The 20,279-nt window shown below is 43.5% G+C and overlaps 1 long non-coding RNA gene across 7 annotated transcripts in view; it reads left to right on the top strand.

The window, feature by feature from the left end:
- The window catches only part of LOC132377440 (uncharacterized), an 87,692-nt gene that overhangs the window by 16,099 nt on the left and 51,314 nt on the right, over window positions 1-20,279 (top strand). For 2 of the 7 annotated variants that reach the window (XR_009506638.1, XR_009506633.1), the window contains exons 1-2: window positions 14,205-14,677; window positions 14,976-15,056. This is a non-coding gene — a long non-coding RNA (uncharacterized LOC132377440). The other 5 variants (XR_009506636.1, XR_009506637.1, XR_009506635.1 and 2 more) reach the window with 5 other exon arrangements.

Here is a 20,279-nt window from a genome sequence, read left to right as displayed (position 1 = left end):
GTCTATCCATCCATCTATCCAACTATCTATGTGTCTAATCTATAAATTTCTCCCTATCTTTCTATTGAGGTCTATCAATCTATCTATCTATTGATTTATCTGCCTATCTGTCTCTCCATCTCTCTCTTATATATATCCATCCATCTGTCTACTGACTATCCATATATCTATTTATAAGTCTGTCTAGTCTATCAATCCATTTGTCTATCTATCCATTTATCTGTCTATCTCTCCATCTGTTTCTATCTGTCTGTCTATTGAACAATCATTGTATCTATATATCTACCTATCTAGCCATCTATCTATCTATCTGTCTGTCTAACTATATGTATATCCATTCATCTATTTGTCTATCTGTTTATCTATTTGTCTATTTTTTATTTATCTGTCTGTTTATCTGCCTCTCTGTCTATTTATCCATCTATCTGTCTAATCATCTGTTTGTATATCTAGTTAATCCATCCATATATCTATTTATCTATTCCATCTATCTATCTATCTACATATCTATATGTCTGTCTATCTATCTGTTTATCTATCCATTTGTCTGTCTGTCTTTCTAACAATCTGTCTGTCTATCTATCTATTTGTCTGTCTGTCTAACTACCTATCTATCTGTCTATCTATCTATGTATCTAGTTAGCTAGCAATCTATCTGCCTGTCTATCTATTTTTCTGTCTATCTACCTAAGGTGGTGATGAACCAGCATCCAGGAGGGAAAGTGAAAACTTGGCTAAATGGTGTCATAGCAACAACAGTCGATGTTTTGCCCCAAGATCCTTTACTGAGACTAGAAAGCAAGGGGGGAAGATGCCAGAATAAAAAGATGAGCGAGGGGAAGGAGGTCAAGCTAGAAGGTGATAGATGAAGCCAGGTGGGTGGGAAAGATAAAGGGCTGGAGAGGAAGGAATCAGATAGGAGAGTGAACCATGGGAGAAAGGGAAGGAGGGGATGCACTAAGGAGAGGTGATAGGCAGGTGAGGAGAAGAGGTAAGAGACCAGAGTGTAGACCAGAAGAAGAGGAAAGGGGGAAGGGAAAAGAAAAAGTGAGCATTTAAAAAATTACCAGATGTTCATGCCATTAGCTTTGCCCTCCATTATTTTATCTTCCATGTACCTGTCTAAGAGGTTTTTTTTAATATCCTAAACATTTCTGCCTGGAGCACAGTACTCCTGATTTTGAACTGTAACACAAGTGTAATTGTGAACTGGAACACAAGGGTAATTGTGAACTGCAACACAAGGGTGATTGTGAACTGCAACACAAGGGTGATTGAAAGCAGAATTAATTTCAAAAGGAGATCACATGAATCTGAGTGAAGGGACAGCTTGCAGATGTGGTGGGAGAAATTGGGGCAAATAAGAAACCCCTAGTAAAGGTCAGTACAGACATGGAAGGCTTAGTTCTGCACATGGAAAGTTTGCCCATAACAAGAGGTTCCACAGATTCTAGCGGGTTGTCTGACCAGTGGTGAAAGTGGAGAAGCCTGCCCTTCATTGCTTGGGGTATTTCTCCAGATCTAATCCAGTCAGAGTCTGTTTGCCCTCTCATAGGCTCTGTCTGAGCTGTTGAGTTCCTCTAGCCTTTTGTGTGCTGCTCTGGTATCTGCAGAAACTCGTGTGTTTAGGATCAATGGAGACATTCTTTGCCTCCATCTAACATTCCCCTCCTGCTGTCTCCTAAATCCACCCCCGCTACCTGGCAGAACTTGCCTGTCACTTTACCCCCCTCCTCAGTCCACCAATCACCTTGGACCCTTATCTCACCCTCTCCCCTTTCTTTGTACAGGACACCTCTCAATTCTGGTGCAGGAATTGACAAAATGTCTTCAGTTCCTTTCCTCTCCACAGCTGCTGTTCAACTGTTGAGTTCATTGAGTTCATAAATCGTTTTCTATGTTTCTAACATACACTCAGTGTGCACTTTACCCCTGTACCTAATAAGGTGGCCACTGAGTGTATGTGCATGGTCTTCTGCTGCTGTAGCCCATCCACTTCAAGGTTCAAATTTTGTGTGTTCGAAGTTGCTCTTCTGCAAACCATTGTTGTTACATGTGGTTATCTGAGTTAGTGTCACCTTCCTGTCAACTTAACCCAGCCTGTCCATTCTCCTCTGACCTCTTTCATTAACATAGTGCTTTTGCTCACAGAACTGCTTCTCACTGGATATTTTTGTTGTTTGTAAACTCTAGACAGCTTTGTGCATGAAAATCCCAGGAGTTCAGCAGTTTCTGAGATACTCAAACCACCCTGTATGGCACCAACAATCATTCCAGGGTCAAAGTCACTTAGATCACATTTCTTCCTCATTCTGAAGCTTGGGTTGAGCAACTGAACCTGCTGACCATGTCTGCATGCTTTCTTACTGCCGTATAATTGGCTGATGAGATATTTGTGATAACGAGCAGGTATTCAGGTGTACCTAATCAAGTGGCTGGTGAGCGGAGGACACTACAGCACAGTGCAGGCCCTTTGGCCCATGATGCTTTGCTGACCTTTCAACCTACCACTTCCCTCCTACTTAGCCTCCTTCTTTCATCCATATGCTTATCTAAGAATTTCTTAAACATCTCCAATGAATCTGCCTCCATCACCACCTTGGCAGGGTGTTTCATACACCTACAAATCTGTGTAAAAAAACCCGTCTCTGACATCTCCACGATACTTTCCTCCAATCACCTTAAAATTATGCTGCCTTGTCCTAGCCATTCCATCTAGGAAAGATTTGCTGGCTGTGCTTCTTAATCTTTGCTTCTTATCATCTGATAGACCTCTATCAAGTTGCCTCTCATCCTTTTCACAGCAAAGAGAAAAGCCCTGGCTTGCTCAACCTGCCCTCATTAGAGAGTCATGCTCTCTAATCCAGGCAGCATCCTGCTAAATCTCCTCTGCCTAGTTTCTAAAGCTTCCACATCCTTCCTATAATGAGGTGATCAGAACTGAACACAATACTGCATACAACACACACAAAGTGCTGGTGGGACACAGCAGGCCACTGTCGACATTTCGGGCCGAAACCCTTCGTCAGGATGTCGACTGTGCTTCTCCTTATAGATGCTGCCTGGCCTGCTGCGTTCCACCAGCATTTAGTGTGTGTTGTTTGAATTTCCAGCATTTGCAGATTTCCTTGTGTTTGCACAATACTGCATATGTGGTCTAACCAGGGTTTATAGAGCTGCAACTTTACCTCATAGTTCTGGAATCAATCCCCTGACTAATGAAAAACACACCATACATAGAACATAGACCAGTGCAGCACAGGAACAGGCCATTCAGCCCACAATGTTGTGCTGAACCAGATACAAAGCAAATCCAAAACACCCAAACACTAATCCCTCCTATCTACACCATGTCCATATCCCTCCAGTCTCCTCACATCCATGTCTCTATCCAAGTGTCTCTTAACATGCTCTAATGTATTTGCCTCTATCACCATACCAGGCAGCACATTCCAGGCACCCACCACTCTGAGTAAAAAACTTACCCCTCACATCCCCCTTGAACCTACCCCCTCTCACTTTCAATCAATGGCCTCTGGTATTAGACATTTCAACTCTGGGAAACAGAACTCCCTGTCAAATCTATCCATGTCTCTCATAATCTTGTAAACCTCCATCAGATCTCCTCTCAGTCTCTGGTGCTACAGGGAGACAACTCATGTTTATCCAGCCTCTAGTGTTAGCACATGCCCTCTAAACCAGACAGCATCCTGATAAACCTTTTCTGCACTCTCTCCAATGTCTCAATATCTTTCCTATAATGAGGCGGCTTCTTACCTCCAGCAGATTCTCTGTTGCTGTGTTTAGGATCAAACCGTGAAGCTTCTGGTCACAGAGTATAAACATGGGCTCAGAGTGATTGTACAATAACTGTAGCCCTAATTTGCCTCGTTGTCATTCTACACAGGTATATTTTGAAGTGCTTTAGCGCCAACAGCATTGACTCTTAACGTCCAATCCTCTATCCTCGTCGTGAGAGGTAGAAACAGGTAAGGCCAGCCAATAGGGCTCTGGTGAAGTTGTAGAGGCCAGTCCCCTGTGATACGATGGATGAGTTCCAACCATCCTATCAACTTCATGAGAGAAGAGGCTCATCATCGAGTGAGCACATGACACAGCACAGGGAATGTCGTCAGCACCCTGCACAGCTGACAACTTTTCTGTAATTAGAGGTACAAATATGCAAATGGAAATGGAGGGGGACTGGCCACACCTCGAGGAAGCCAACCACTGGGCAAGTATTAAAATGGAATCCCCAAGGGAAGAGGAAAAAGGGATGACCAAAGAGCAGATGGAGGAGAGATGTTGATGCTGAAGTTAGACAATGGGAACACTCCTGGTCTCCCCTTGAGAAACTGAGTCAGAACTGAGGACTATGGTGATGGGAGCTCAATGAAGGTCTGTGCTCCGCTGGGAATTGATGGCCCAAGTAAGTAAGAAACCAATAGCAGCACTGAAGGTTTGCCTGGATTTTACAATCTAACACCATTAAAACTGAGTCCTGGCCTTCTGGCCACCAGGCAGCCATTTTGTGCAGACCACAATGAATGCTAAAGGGTGGGCTGAGACTACAAAGTGTCTTTCCTGAGGCAGATTCTAACTGATATCTCTGCTCCGTAGAATGGTGTAATGGAGAGGCACTGATGATTCTGGACTACATTGTAATCTAGTCCCTTAATTAATCTAGCAAGTACTGCCCACAAATTAAAATGGGGTCCAATTTGACTTCATAATCTGCTTAAGCTGCTTCCATTTTGAACATCAACATATAAAATATTTTCCTTAATTTATCAGGTGTTTTCTGCTTTAATAACATGCCTCAAACCAGAGGCTGCAGACATGTGAGAGTTAATCTCTATGTCCCTAAATAAGCAGTTATCTTTAAAATTATATACTAAACACAAGAGATCCTGCAGATGCTGGAAATGCAGAGAAACACACACAATCTTGCCGCTGCCTGTAAGGAGTTTGTACTTGCTCCCAATGATCGCATGGGTTTCCTCTGGGTGCTCCAGTTTCCCTGCACCGTCCAAAGGTGCACTGGTCGATAGGTTAGTTGGTCGCTGTAAATTGTCCTGTGATGAGTTGAGGGTTAAATCGGGGGATTGCTGGATGGTTGGGCTCAAAGGGCTTGAAGGCCTGTTCCACTCAATGAATGAACTCAGCAGGTCAGGCATCATCCATGGAGAGGATAACGTGATAAAGATCAGGCAATCTGCTTTATAAGTGATTAATGAAGGATAAATATTGCAGGGCGCTATTAAATGAACAATTCAAATGCCTGATCCATTCCCCAGCTATCAGCAACTCTGCTCCATTTCCATATTGAATAAAAAACCCTAGCATTTCAGGATTATATAATGTTGATATAACCTCATTGGCTTTTCACATGTCCTTGCACCATATGGACGTCTCTCAGGATGTTGTTTATCAGCTACAGCTCAGTGTTTAACACAATCAATCCTACAGTTCTGATCAATAAGCTCCAAAACCTGAACCTCTGTACCTCACTCTGCAATTGGATCTGCAACTTCCCAAATGGAATACCACAATCTGTGTGGATTGAAGATAACACCTCCACCTTGCTGGCAATCAACACTGGTGCACCTCAGGGGTGTGTATTCTGCTCTACTCTCTCTACACCCATGACTGTGTGGCTAGGCACAGCTCAAATGGCATCTATAAATTTGCTGATGATACAACCATTGTGGGCAGAATTTCAGATGGTGACAAGAGGGCGTACAGGAGCAAGATAGATCAGCTGGTTGAGTGGTGTTGCAGCAACTTGTTGTACTGCTATCGCAAAGACAACAGATTTCACAACATTAAACCTGGGATTCTGAAAGGCTTGTTTTATGATGTGTGCCCTGATGAAGCATCTCGGCTCAAAACATCGATTATTTATTCATTTCCATAGATGCTGCCTGACCTGCTGAGTTCCTCCAGCATTTTGTGTGTGTCACTCTGATTGTGAAGGATCTAGTTTGGTAAAATCATTTCACATGGAAGTCATTCAAGGATGTTGTTGAAAATTTTCTTGGCAAATACGTGCAGCTGGTTGGCAACATGCTTCAAATGTACAAAACCATGAAGTGCAACAAGTCACTAAAGATTCATTTTCTGCATTCCCATTTAGACTCCTTCCCTGCAAACTAGAAGCCTCAGACACTGAGTACACATGAAAATCATTAACAAAACATTTTAGTTTAGTTGAAATATTGAGAAGCAGCATTATGCAATTATATTCAATAAAAGTTAATTTCTTGTTTCTCCAAATTCCTGTGATACAAATAGTCTGAAATTATATATGTGTTCAGCTTTAAGCGGTCGATCAGAAACAAAAAACAATTCTGAGAAAACAACACTTTCAAAAATAATGTGTTGCCCAGTGTCGTCTGTCAGTTGTGAAATCGAGTCCGGCACTTTAATTGCTGCTTTGGAATTCACTGCTCATGTAATAGTGCCCTGCAATATTTATCCTTCATCCATCACATAAAAAGATGATTATCTGATCATTATCTGTTGTGGGACCTTGCTGTGTATAAATTAGGTACGATGTACAACCTGCTTTAAAACATCCCATGTGGCAAGGTTTGTGGATGATACAAAGGTAGGTGGAGGGGTAGGTAATACGATTGCAGCAGGACTTGGACAAATTGGAAGAATGGGCAAAAGAGTGGCAGATGGAATACAGTGCTGGGAAACACATGATAATGAATTTTGGTAAAAGGAATAATAGTGCGGACTATTATCTGAATGGGGAGAAGATTCAAATATCAGAGGTGAAGACCAACTTAGGAGTCCTTGTGCAAGACTCCCAGAAGGTTAATTTACAGGTTGAGTCTGTAGTAAGGAAGGCAAATGCAATGTTGCCATTTATTTCAAGGGGAATAGAATATAAAACAAGGAGATAATGCAGAGCCTTTATAAGACAGTAGTCAGGCCACACTTGGAGTATTGTCAACAGCTTTGAATCCCATATCTCAGAAAGAATACGTTGTCCAGAGGAGGTTCACGAGGATGATTCCAGGAATGAAGGAGTTAACATAAAAGGATTGTTTAGCAGCTTTGGGCCTGTACTCAGTGAAATTTAGAAGAATACAGAGGGATCTCATTGAAACCTACTGAATGTTGAAAGGACTGGATAGTGTGGATGTGGAGAGGGTATTTCCTAAGGTGGGGATATCCAAAACTAGAGGACACAGCCACAGACTATGTAGTCTTATGGTCTTAATTTCTGAGGTAGCTGATAGATCAATTCAAGTCAAGTTCATTGTCATTTAACTGTATACATGTATACTGTCAAATGAGATGATGTTTCTCTGGACCAGCGTGTAAGGCACAGAGGTACACATAACACTCATAACTTATGACAGTAAGGATAAAATCTATAGATGAATCTCACATAAATAATGAACTAAACTGCATAAATGTCTTTTATGCAAGCTTTGAAAGGGGAATAAAACTACAGCTATAAGAATCCTTGCAGCACCTGATGACCTGGTGATATCTATCTTGGAGGCCAACGTAAGGCTGTCTTTCAAGATCATGAACCCTCACAAGGCGGCAGGCCTGATAGAGTATCCGGTAAGGCTCTGAAAACCTGTGCCAACCAAATGACAGGAGCGGTTCAAAGACATTTTCAGTCTCTCGTTGCTACAGTCAGAAGTTCCCACCTCCTTCAAAAGGTGACAATTATACCAGTGCCCAAGAACAGTGTGAGCTGCCTCAATGACTGTTGTCTGGTAGCGCTCACATCTACAGGGATGAAATGCTTTCTGAGGCTGATCATGTCTAGAGTCAACACCTGCCTCAGGAAGGACGTGGACCCACTGCAATTTGCCTATCACCACAGTAAGTCTCCGGCAAACGCAGTCTCAGTGGCTGTTAGTTACGTGGTGCTGCAGCAACAACCTGACACTCAACGTCAGCAGGACCAAGGAGCTGATTGTGGACTTCAGGAAGGGTAAGCCGAGGGAACACACTCCAATCCTCATCGAGGGATCAGAAGTGAAGAGAGCGAGCAGCTTCAATTTCCTGGGTGTCAATATCTCTGAGGAACTAATCTGGTCCCAACATATCAATGCAGCTATAAAGAAAGCAAGACAGCTGCTATAATTCTCCGTAACTTCCGCCACCTCCAACGGGATCCCACTACCAAGCACATCTTTCCCTCCCCCCACCTTTCTGCTTTCCGCAGGGATCGCTCCCTACGCGACTCCCTTGTCCATTTGTCCCTCCCCATCCCTTCCCACTGATCTCCCTCCTAGCACCTAGCCTTGTAAGCAGAACAAATGCTACACCTGCCCTTACACTTCCCCCCTCACCACCATTCAGGGCCCCAGACAGTCCTTCCAGGTGAGGCGACACTTCACCTGTGAGTCGGCTGGTGTGGTATACTGCATCTGGTGCTCCAGGTGTGGCCTTTTATATATTGGTGAGACCCGATGCAGACTGGGAGACCATTTCACTGAACACTCACGCTCTGTCTGCCAGAGAAAGCAGGATCTCCCAGTGGCCACACATTTTAATTCTACATCCCATTCCCATTCTGATATGTCTATCCATGGCCTCCTCGACTATCAAGATGAAGCCACACTCAGGTTGGAGGAACAACACCTTATATACCGGCTGGGTAGCCTCCAACCTGATGGCATGAACATTGGCTTCTCTAACTTCCGTTAACTTCCTGGCTGGATGGGAGATGCCAGAGAGAGGTGGTGGATAACTGTTTGTCAGGTTGGAGGCCAGTGACTAGTGGTGTGCCTCAGGGATTTGTATTGGGTCCAATGTTGTTTGTCATATACAATAATGATCTGGATGATGGGGTGGTAAATTGGATTAGTGAGTATGCAGATGATACTAAGGTAGGTGGCGTTGTGGATAATGAAGTAGGTTTTCAAAGCTTGCAGAGAGATTTAGGCCAGTTAGAAGAGTGGGCTGAACGATGGCAGATGGAGTTTAATGCTGATAAGTGTGAGGTGATACATTTTAGTAGGAATAATCCAAATAGGACATACATGGTAAATGGTAGGGCATTGAAGAATGCAGTAGAACAGAGTGATCTAGGAATAATGGTGCATTGTTCCCTGAAGGTGGAATCTCATGTGAATAGGGTGGTGAAGAAAGCTTTTGGTATGTTGGCCTTTATAAATCAGAGCATTGAGTATAGGAGTTGGGATGTAATGTTAAAATTGTACAAGGCATTGGTAAAGCTGAATTTGGAGTATTGTGTACAATTCTGGTCACTGAATTATAGGAAAGATGTCAACAAAATAGAGAGAGTACAGAGAAGATTTATTAGAATGTTACCTGTGTTTCAGTACCTAACTTACAGGGAAAGTTTGAACAAATTAGGTCTTTTTTCTTTGGAGTGTAGAAGGTTGAGGGGGGACTTGATAGAGGTATTTAAAATTATGAGGGGGATAGATAGAGTTGATGTGGATAGGCTTTTTCCATTGAGAGTAGAGGAAATTCAAACAAGAGAATCAGAATCAGAATCCTTTATTATCGCCAAGTATGAGGACACATACGGGGAATTTGATGGATTTCCCTGAGCTCTCTCTGTACAGAATTAAAAGCAAACAAAAACAGTAGTAACCATAAACTATATACAATGATGTCCACCTCATTGAATGTACAGGTGGACTTGATTTATAATAGACTAAAATTCAAGTGTTCATAAGACTGATGGCATATGGAAAGAAACTGTTCTTGTACCTGTTTGTCCTGGCATACAGTGATCTAAAGCACCTACCAGAAGGAAGGAGTTGGAACAGGTGATGTCCGGGGTGTGATGGGTCCACAATAATGCTGCTTGCTCGCTTCCTGAGTCTAGATGCATATAAGTCCTGGATCGAGTGCAGCTTCACACCAATAATCCTTTCCGCAGCCCTGACGGTTCTTTGGAGTCTATTCTTGTCTTGTTTGGTAGCTGATCCAAACCAGACAGTGATGGACGAACAGAGAACAGACTGGATTATTCCTGAATAGAATTGAATCAGCAGCTCCTGAGGCAGGTTGTACTTCCTGAGTTGACATAGGAAATACAACCTCTGCTGAGCCTTTTTGATAAGAGTGTCCAAGTTGGGTGTCCACTTCAGGTCCTGGGAGACTGTGACACCCAGAAATCTGAAGGTCTCCACAGCAGACACAATACTGTTGAGTATAGTGAGTTGGGGGAGTATTGGGGGGCTCCTCCTTAAGTCCACTGTCATCTCCACAGTCTCGAGTGTATTTAGCTCCAGATTGTTCTGACCATACCAGCGGGCCAGCCGTTCCACCTCCCGTCTGCATGCAGACTCATCACCGTCTCGGACAGGGCCAATGACAGTTGTGTCGTCTGCAAACTTCAGGAGTTTAACAGATGGATCCCGTGAGGTGCAGTCATTAGTGTAAAGGGAGAAGAGCAGTGGGGACAGCACACATCCCTGGGGGGCACCGGTACTGATTGTCCGGGTGCTAGAGATGTGGCTCCCCAGCCCCCCTTGCTGCACCCTCCACGTTAAATATACCTAATAATTTGGCCTCCCAACCATCTGTGACAATAAATTTCACAGATTTACCACCCTCTTCAATAAAAATCTGGCCATTCAGCCTATCAAGGCTTCTCCACTATTCAACCATGGCTGATTTATTAACCCTCTCGACCCCATTTTTGTATCTTTTTCCCGTAACCTTTGACGCCCTGACTAATTGGGAAATTCAATAGGTTTCAATGAAAACCCACTCATTCTTCTAGACTCCAATGAGTATAGGCTAAGAGCCATCAAATGTTCCTCACACATTAACCCTTTCATTTCTAGGATCATGTGTGTCACCCCCACCAATACTAGCATATCCTTTTTTAGTTAAGGGGCCAATTATAAGGTTGAGGAATATACAGGGTCCAGATAACCATATGACAATTACAGCACGGAAACAGGCCCTCTCGGCCCTTCTAGTCCGTGCTGAATGCTTACTCTCACCTAGTCCCACTGACCCGCACTCAGCCCATAACCTTCCATTCCTTTCATGTTCATATGCCTATCCAATTTTACTTTAAATGACAATATCAAACCTGCCTCTACCACTTCTACTGGAAGCTCATTCCACACAGCTACCACTCTCTGAGTAAAGTAGTTCCCCTTTGTGTTACCCCTAAATCAGGTAGTTGGCTCACTTCCTATTGTGAATTTGGAGTGAAGTTTGTCCTCAGCCTCTGCTCGCCGAAGCCTCTCGAGCCAAAGCCTTCCTACTCTGTCTCCCACTTCGATGCCCACTGCTACGTCGCCCGCTCCATTAACCTGCTCACTTTTTAAATTCTCCCGCTGCCTCACCGGCCGACTTTCACGTGCTTGTGCAGTCGTGCCCCGTTCAAACTGCTGATGGAGTGTCTCCGAACATCAACTGTTTATTCACTTCTATAGATGAGTTCCTTCAGCACTTTCTGTGTGTAAATCTGGATTTCCAGCATCTGTAAAATCTCTTGTGTTACATTCAGTTTTTGTTTAAAGATGGTCTTGAGGTGAACGGTACTCCTTGGTAACTTTTCAAACAGTGCCATCTGCTGGACCAGATAATATGGGCAACACAGCCAAATTGCTAGAGGACCCCAGCAGGACAGACTGCAAATTTCAAAGTACATATACATCACCAAATATAACCCTTTTTCCTGTGGGCATTCTCAATAAATCTATAGAATAATAACTATAACAGAATCAATGAAAGACCACCCAACAAGGGCAACAAGAAGACAACAAGCTGTGCAAATACAAAAAGAAAGAACTAATTATCATAAATGAATAATTAAGCAATAATATCAAGAACATGAGATGAAGATCCCTTGAAAGAGAATCCACAGGTCATGGGAACATTTCAATGACGGGTTGAATGAAGTTATCAGCTCTGGTTCAAGAGTCTGATGGCTGAGGGATAATATCTGTTCCTGAACCTGGTGGTGTGAGTCCTGAGGCTCTTGTACCTTCTTCCTGATGGCAACAGTGAGAAGAGAGCATGGCCTGAGTGGTGGGGTCCCTGATAATGGATGCTGCTTCCCTGCAACAATGTTTTGTAGTAAATGTGCCCAATGGTTAAATGCTCCCAATGACGTGTGCCTCAAATAGCCTCTGACAATCAGGTCCAGTTCCTGGCCTTCATGTGTGGCTTGGCTACTAAGCCAAGTGAAACAGTTTCTACTGAAAGAGAGGAGGCAAAGGTGGGTTACTAGCAACTTAAAACCAACTGCTTTGGGCAAATGGGGCTCGTCAGCAATGGTTAGCAGCTCAATTGGGAAAAGGAAAACCGATCTCAAACTGCCTTGTGGCTCTACTCTCTGATGGGGTAGGCTTCCAGAGAAAATCACGAGGAAAAATCCGGAGCTGGAGTCCCTCAGGCAATCTTATGTTGAGTTCAACACTGACTGGCAACTTCTCTGATGCTGCTGGTGCCAAACTGTATGGGTCTCTGCCATTCCTTTGGGTTCATCAGCTGTGTGGAGAGGGGGAGCCTGCTACATAGGCCACAGCTTGCTCTCCATATGGTACTGCCCAGGCTTGCACATCACACAGACAGCTGGAACACAGCACCCACAGTGGACCCCACCCATCTGAGGGACTTAAATAGGGGGGTTGCTGGGTGGTGAGGCTCACTGGGCCAGAAGGGCCTGTTCTGCACTGTATCTCCGTTAATTAATTAATTATTAGAGAGATAAATAGATAGGACAGTAAAACACACTCTTTCTACTTCCTGCATCTTTTTTGTGGGTAATTAACTTGAATCAGGTAGTTGGCTCACTTCCTATTGAGAATTCTTCCCCCTCTCCACTCCACTAAAAGTAAGCTGGGGCTCTCCGCAGGAGTAAAGTGACTCAGCTTCTTCCGTCTGTTATTCCTTATTATGAAATCTCTGAAGGAGGTGGGCCACAGAAGGATGAAATAGACATTCCTGTGGCAACTGTCCAATTGGTTTTAAATGAATGCAATAGAAAACTAGATAACATATTGCCTATGAATGCAGAAATGCCATCTATCATCAGGGCCACGCCCCCTTCTCACTGCTGCCATCAGGAAGGAGGTACAGGAGGCTTAGGACTCACCCCACCAGGTTCAGGAACAATTATTACCCCTCAACCATCAGGCTCTTGAACCAGAGAGAACAACTTCACTTACCCCATCATTAAAATGTTTCCACAACCTATGGCCTCATTTTCAAGGACTCTTCATCTCATGTTCTTGATACTTATTGCTGATTTATTTATAACACAGAACAGTAGAGCACAGGAACAGGCCATTCAGCCCACAATGTTGTGCCAACCCAGCTAAAAGGCAAATCAAAAACACCCAAACACTAATCCATCCCTCCTACACCGTATCCATATTCCTCCATCTTCCTCACATCCATGTGCCTATCCTAACATTTCTAAAAGGCTTCCGATGTATTTGCCTCTATGATTTCTTTCTTTTTGGATTTGAACACGGGTTGAACACAAGCTGGCGTGGTCTTTCATTGATTTTTATTATGGTTATTATTCTATTTTGGATCTATTGTGTATGCCCAAAAGAAAATGAATCCCAGATCGTATATGTATGTGGTGCATGGCCAAGTGGTTAAGGCATTAGACTAGTGATATGAAGGTTGGGAGTTCGTCCCAGCCCAGGCAGTGTGTTGTGTCCTTGAGTAAGGACACTTAACCACGCACTGTTCCAGTCCACCCAGCTGAAAATGGGTACCAGCAAGACTGCTGGGGGTTAACCTCACGATAGACTGGCGTCCTATCCAGGGGGGAGTCTCGTACTCTCAGTCCCTTCACGCCACAGAAACCGGCATAAGCACCGGCCTGATGGTTTGGGACCGACTTTAACTTTAAAGAGTCGTATATGTACTTTGCACTTTGAAATGAAAAGCATTGCATGGTTGAATGATGTACAGAACATTATTTTGATAATGAATAATCTTCATTTTGAAACCAGCGCCGCAGTTGTGTAGCAGTTAGCACCATGCTAATCAGTTCACTGGGTCTTGAGTTCAATTCTGATGTTCATAAGGAGTTACAACATTCCTTCCCATGAACTTGAGTCCAAACACCTACCTACCAGCTAGTAGGTTGATTGGTCATTGTAAATTGCCCTGTGACTAGGCCAGGGGTAAATCGGTGGACTGCTGAGTGAAAAGGTCAGATCCACACTGCATCCCTACATAAATATTAAAAATACAGGCATAAGAGATCCAACAGATGCTGGAAGTCATGATCAACACACACAAACTGCCGGAGGAACTTAGAATCAGGTTTAATTTGACTGCATATGTCATGGAATCTGTTGTCTTTGTGGTAGCAGGACAATGCAATACATAATAGAGACTATAGTAAGCATATATGTAATAGTTAAATTAAGTAAGTAGTGAAAAAAAATGGTATTCTAGTGTTCATGGTTTCAATGTCCATTCAGAAATCGGACAGCAGAGAGGAAGAAGCTGTTCCTGAATCGCTGAGTGTGTGTCTTCAGGTTCCTGTACCTCCTCCCTGATGGCAGAGGGGAAGAAGCTGTTCCTGAATTGCTGAGTGTGTGTCTTCAGGTTCCTGTACCTCCTTCCTGATGGTAGCAATGAGAACAAGGCATGACATGGTGATGGGGTCTTTAATGATGGACGCCGTCTTTTTGAGGCACTGCTGCTGGAAGTTGTCCTTGATACTGGGGAGGTTAGTACCCATGATTGAACTGGCTAACCATTACAACTCTCTGCTGCTTATTTTGATTCTGTGCAGACGGTGATGCAGCCAGTTAGAATGCTTTCCATGGTACACCTGTAGAAATTTGCGACTGTCTGTGGTGACATACCAGATCTCCTCAAACTCCTAATAAAATATAGCCGCAGTTGTGCCTTCTTTGTAGCTGCAGAGAACCGACTAAGCAGGTGAGGCAGCATCTATGGGGAAGAAATAAGCAAGTTGACATTTTGGGCTGAGGGGGCTGTTGACTGTCCTTCTGTCTCTACAGATGCTACCTGACCTGCTGAGTTCCTCCAGCACTTCATAATGTGTTGCTGATGTCATGGAGTGCACTACCTCATGAAGACAGGTGAGCAGCTTTCTCGGCCATTCTTTTTGACAGAATAGCATCCTAAAAAATGCTGGAATAAGTTATGACCAGAGGAGTGTTTGATCTGTGGGGGATTGGATTGCTCATCTTGGACTAAAGATGCAGATAATGGTCAACCATCTGTGCTGTGCAGATCTCCTTAACACAACGATTGTTTTTTTCTGGAAATTTCAAAGTCACTGCTACTTTTAAAGTCCTAGATTTTAAATTCCCCGGCGGTCCTGGTGGGATTTGAACTCACATCTGGACATAAGTGGTCATAAACTCACATTGGGACATTGGTAGTTTGCCCCTGATAGATTAGATTAGTTAATATTTAGTTGTCACACGTACATCAAAACATCGTTTTCTTCAAATCAGCAAGGATTGTGCTGGAAGCAGCCCACAAGTGTCCACACCTCACGACCTCTAACTCCTACCTCTGACTTGGAGAAAGCCACGCAGTCACAGGGAGAATGAGAGCCAGTGGCAGGAATCGAACCGCACTCTCACAGCTGGCTGCTGCAAAGGGCCGTGCTGAACATGTTGAGAAAGGTGAACAAACAGTTACAGGAATCTGAGCCCAAACTTTGAACTAACTTGTTTCTGGGCCGGTTTAGCAGTGGGGGATTGGAAGTGTCAAGAAGGCTTTATTAGTAAAATCTAAGATCTCTTATTGTATCTGTGTGGTTGGATGTTAGGCAGGTGATGACAGATGTGTCCAAGGGCCACTGGTTCTTGTGCGACTGCCAGAGCACTCCTCAGGTGAGTTATCACTTCATTCCAGCTCATGAGGAGTGTAAACAAACTGTCAACTCGGATGTGGCGGTGGCTTGTCTGAATTCCTTGGTTCAGTTCAGCCTGACAGCAATCAGGGACCTAACTAGGAGGCTTGCTAATGAGAAATCAGATTTAATGATATCCATTGTCGGATAGCATTAATTCTGTAACTATACAGGTTAAACTATAAAGCTTAGAAGGGTGAAGATGCAACACCTCATATCTTGTCTAGCTATTCTACAACCTGATCCCACAAACATGGATATCTCCCGGTATATTTTCCCTCCCTTCCCCTCTCCTTCTTTTCCCCACTCTGATCGCTTACCTCTTTCCACCTGCCTATCACCTCCTCCTTCCCTTCCTCCCATGTTCCTCGCTCCTCTGCTATCAGATTCCTTCCTCTCCAGCCCTTGGCCTTTCCTACCCACCTGGCTTCACCTGTCACCTTCCAGCCATCCTCCTTCCCCTCTCCCACCTTTTTATTCCGGCACCTTACCCCGTTCCTCTCCAGTCCTGAAGAAGGGTCACTGCTCGAAACAGTGCCTGTAAATTCTTTTCCATAGATGCTGTCTGGCCTGCTGAGTTGTGCTGGATTTCCAGCATCTCCAGACTTCCTCTTATCTGTGTTGGGTCAAAAGGAGTTGATGCTTTCTGCATATTGCAAGCTATCAGAAGCATTATAAAGCATAAAGTGAGCTTGAATTGAGCTTCAGAGGCCGAGTGGCCTTAAGTCATAGAAGCAGAATAAGGCCATTCAGCCCATTAAATCTATTCTGCCATTCAATCATGACTCATTTATTATCTCCTTTCAACCCCATTCTCCTGCCTTCTTATCATAACCTTGACCACACTGACTCATCAAGAGCTTATCAGCCTCCTCTTTAAATAAACTTGGCATCCACAGCCATCTGTGGCAACGAATTCCACAGGGACACAACTTTCTGGTTTGGGGAATACCTGCCGATCTTTTTTCTAAGTTTAAGAGACTACTAGACAGGTATATGGAGGAATTTAAGGTGGGGGGTTATACGGGAGGCAGGGTTTGAGGGTCGGCACAACATTGTGGGCCGAAGGGCCTGTACTGTGCTGTACAATTCTATGTTCTATGTTCTAACTGGATGCTGTTTGTATTTTGAGTTTGATCCTTACTCCTCCGCTATCGGAAACATCCTCTCCACGTCTACAGCATCTACGTTCATCAAAGAGGCTTACTTTAGCTCTCGTTTTCTTGTTCCCACATATAGGCACATATATAGAGCTAAGGTGCCTAGGACTTTTGAACAGTACTGTATTTGACAACATGGAGTGAAGAGTGAGTTTGTAAATCTGGCGGGAGGAAACGATGTTGGGAACGGTGAGGGTGGAGCGCCACAGGAGGGGTGTGGGACAGGTGGCAGAGAAGGAGTGCCGGGGTGGGTGGGGAGGCATGGGTACAGACACACCCAGTGCTGAGACACCAGGCAAGGTCATTTGATTCCAAACAACTGGTTTATTGATCATTACAGAATGTCTCTCTGGTGTTTCCTGCTCCCTCCCCTCTCCCTTCCCCTTTTCCCAACCATGATTCCCCTCTCCTTGCCCCCTTCCCACTCTCAGTCCACAATAGAGACCCATATCAGAATCAGGTTTATCATCACTCACATATGTCATGAAATTTGTTTTTTTGTGGCAGCAGTACAGCGCAAAACATAAAATTACTACAGTTCTGGATATTTCTGGATTTCGTTGCTTCAGGTGTGATAGAATCAGAGGGACAAGAGGGACAAGAGTTGCATTGCTTGTCAGAGAAAATATTACAGTAGTGCTCTGGCAGGATAGATTAGAGGGCTCATCTAGGGTGGCTATTTGGGTGGAATTGAGGAATGGGAAAGGTGTAGTAACACTTATAGAGGTGCATTATAGACCGAATAACAGGGAGCGAGATTTGGAGGAGCAAATTTGTAAGGAGATAGCAGATATTTGTAGTAAGTACAGGATTATGATTGTGGGAGATTTTAATTTTCCACACATAGACTGGGAAGCCCATACTGTAAAAGGGCTGGATGGTTTGGAGTTTGTAAAATCTGTGCAGGATAGTTTTTTGCAGCAATACATAGAGGTAGCAACTAGAGAAGGGGCAGTGTTGGATCTCCTGTTAGGGAATGAGATAGGTCAGGTGACGGAGTATGTGTTGGGGAGCACTTCGGGTCCAGTGATTATAATGCCATTAGTTTCAATATAATTATGGAGAAGGATAGGACTGAAACCAGGGTTGAGATTTTTGATTGGAGAAAGGCTAACTTTGAGGAGATGCGAAAGGATTTAGAAGGAGCGGATCGGGACAATTTGTTTTATGGGAAGGATGTAATAGAGAAATGGAGGTCATTTAAAGGTGAAATTTTGAGGGTAAAGAATCTTAGGTTGAAAGGAAAGGTTAAAAGTTTGAGAGAGCCATGGGATCAAGGGATCAAGGGATAGTGGAAACTCGGTTCAGAAAAGGAGAGAGATCTACAATAAATATAGGCAGCAAGGAGTAAATGAGGTGCTCGAGGAATATAAAGAATGTAAAAAGAATCTTAAGAAAGAAACTAGAAAAGCTAAAAGAAGATATGAGGTTGCTTTGGCAAGTAAGGTGAAAATAAATCCAAAGGGTTTCTACAGTTATATTAATAGCAAAAGGATAATGAGGGATAAAATTGGTCCCTTAGAGAATCAGAGTGGACAGCTATGTGTGGAGCTGAAAGAGATGGGGGAGATTTTGAACAATTTCTTTTCTTCAGTATTCAATAAGGAGAAGGATATTGAATTGTGTATGGTAAGGGAAACAAGTAGGGAAGTTATGGGAACTATGACGATTAAAGAGGAGGAAGTACTGGCACTTTTGAGGAATATAAAAGTGGATAAATCTCCGGGTCCTGACAGGATATCCCTAGGACCTTGAGGGAAGATAGTGTAGAAATAGCAGGGGCTCTGACAGAAATATTTCAAATGTCATTAGAAACAGGGATGGTGCCAGAGGATTGGCATATTGCTCATGTTGTTCCATTGTTTAAAAAAGGTTCTAAGAGTAAACCTAGCAATTATAGGCCTGTAAGTTTGATGTCAGTGGTGGGTAAATTAATGGAAAGTATTCTTAGAGATGGTATATATAATTATCTGGACACACAGGGTCTGATTAGGAACAGTCAACATGGATTTGTGCGTGGAAGGTCACGTTTGACAAATTTTATTGAATTTTTTGAAGAAGTTACGAGGAAAGTTGACGAGGGTAAAGCAATGGATGTTGTCTATATGGACTTCAGAAGGCCTTTGACAAGGTTCCACACGGAAGGTTAATTAAGAAGGTTCAATCGTTAGGTATTAGTATTGAAGTAGTAAAATGGATTCAACAGTGGCTGGATGGGAGATGCCAGAGAGTAGTGGTGGATAACTGTTTGTCAGGTTGGAGGCCGGTGACTAGTGGTATGCCTCAGGGATCTGTACTGGGTCCAATGTTGTTTGTCATATACATTAATGATCTGGATGATGGGGTGGTAAATTGGATTAGTGAGTATGCAGATGATACTAAGATAGGTGGTGTTGTGGATAATGAAGTAGGTTTTCAAAGCTTGCAGAGAGATTTAGGCCAGTTAGAAGAGTGGGCTGAAAGATGGCAGATGGAGTTTAATGCTGATAAGTGTGAGGTGCTACATTTTGGTAGGAATAATCCAAATAGGACATACATGGTAAATGGTAGGGCATTGAAGAATGCAGTAAAACAGAGTGATCTAGGAATAATGGTGCATTGTTCCCTGAAGGTAGAATCCCATGTGGATAGGATGGTGAAGAAAGCTTTTGGTATGCTGGCCTTTATAAATCAGAGCATTGAGTATAGGAGTTGGGATGTAATGTTAAAATTGTACAAGGCATTGGTAAGGCCAAATTTAGAGTATTGTGTACTGTTCTGGTCACTGAATCATAGGAAAGATGTCAACAAATAGAGAGAGAACAGAAAAGATTTACCAGAATGTTGCCTGGGTTTCAGCACCTAAGTTACAGAGAAAGGTTGAACAAGTTAGGTGTTTATTCTTTGGAGCGTAGAAGGTTGGGGGGGGGGGGGGGAACTTGATAGAGGTATTTAAAATTATGAGGGGGCTAGATAGAGTTGATGTGGATAGGCTTTTTCCACTGAGAGTAGGGGAGATTCAAACAAGAGGACATGAGTTGAGAGTTAAGGGGCAAAAGTTTAGGGGTAACACGAGGGGGAATTTCTTTACTCAGAGAGTGGTAGCTGTGTGGAATGAGCTTCCAGTAGAAGTGGTAGAGGCAGGTTCGGTATTGTCATTTAAAGTGAAATTGGATAGGTATATGGACAGGAAAGGAATGGAGGGTTATAGGTTGAGTGCAGATCGGTGGGACTAGGTGAGAGTAAGCGTTCGGCAACAGACTAGAAGTTCCAAATTGGCCTGTTTCCATGCTGTAATT

Source organism: Hypanus sabinus, chromosome 18, assembly GCF_030144855.1.
Source record: "Hypanus sabinus isolate sHypSab1 chromosome 18, sHypSab1.hap1, whole genome shotgun sequence".
Lineage (NCBI taxonomy): Eukaryota > Metazoa > Chordata > Chondrichthyes > Myliobatiformes > Dasyatidae > Hypanus > Hypanus sabinus.
Note: the sequence above shows the minus strand (reverse complement) of the source record. Positions and strands in the feature narration are given on the sequence as shown.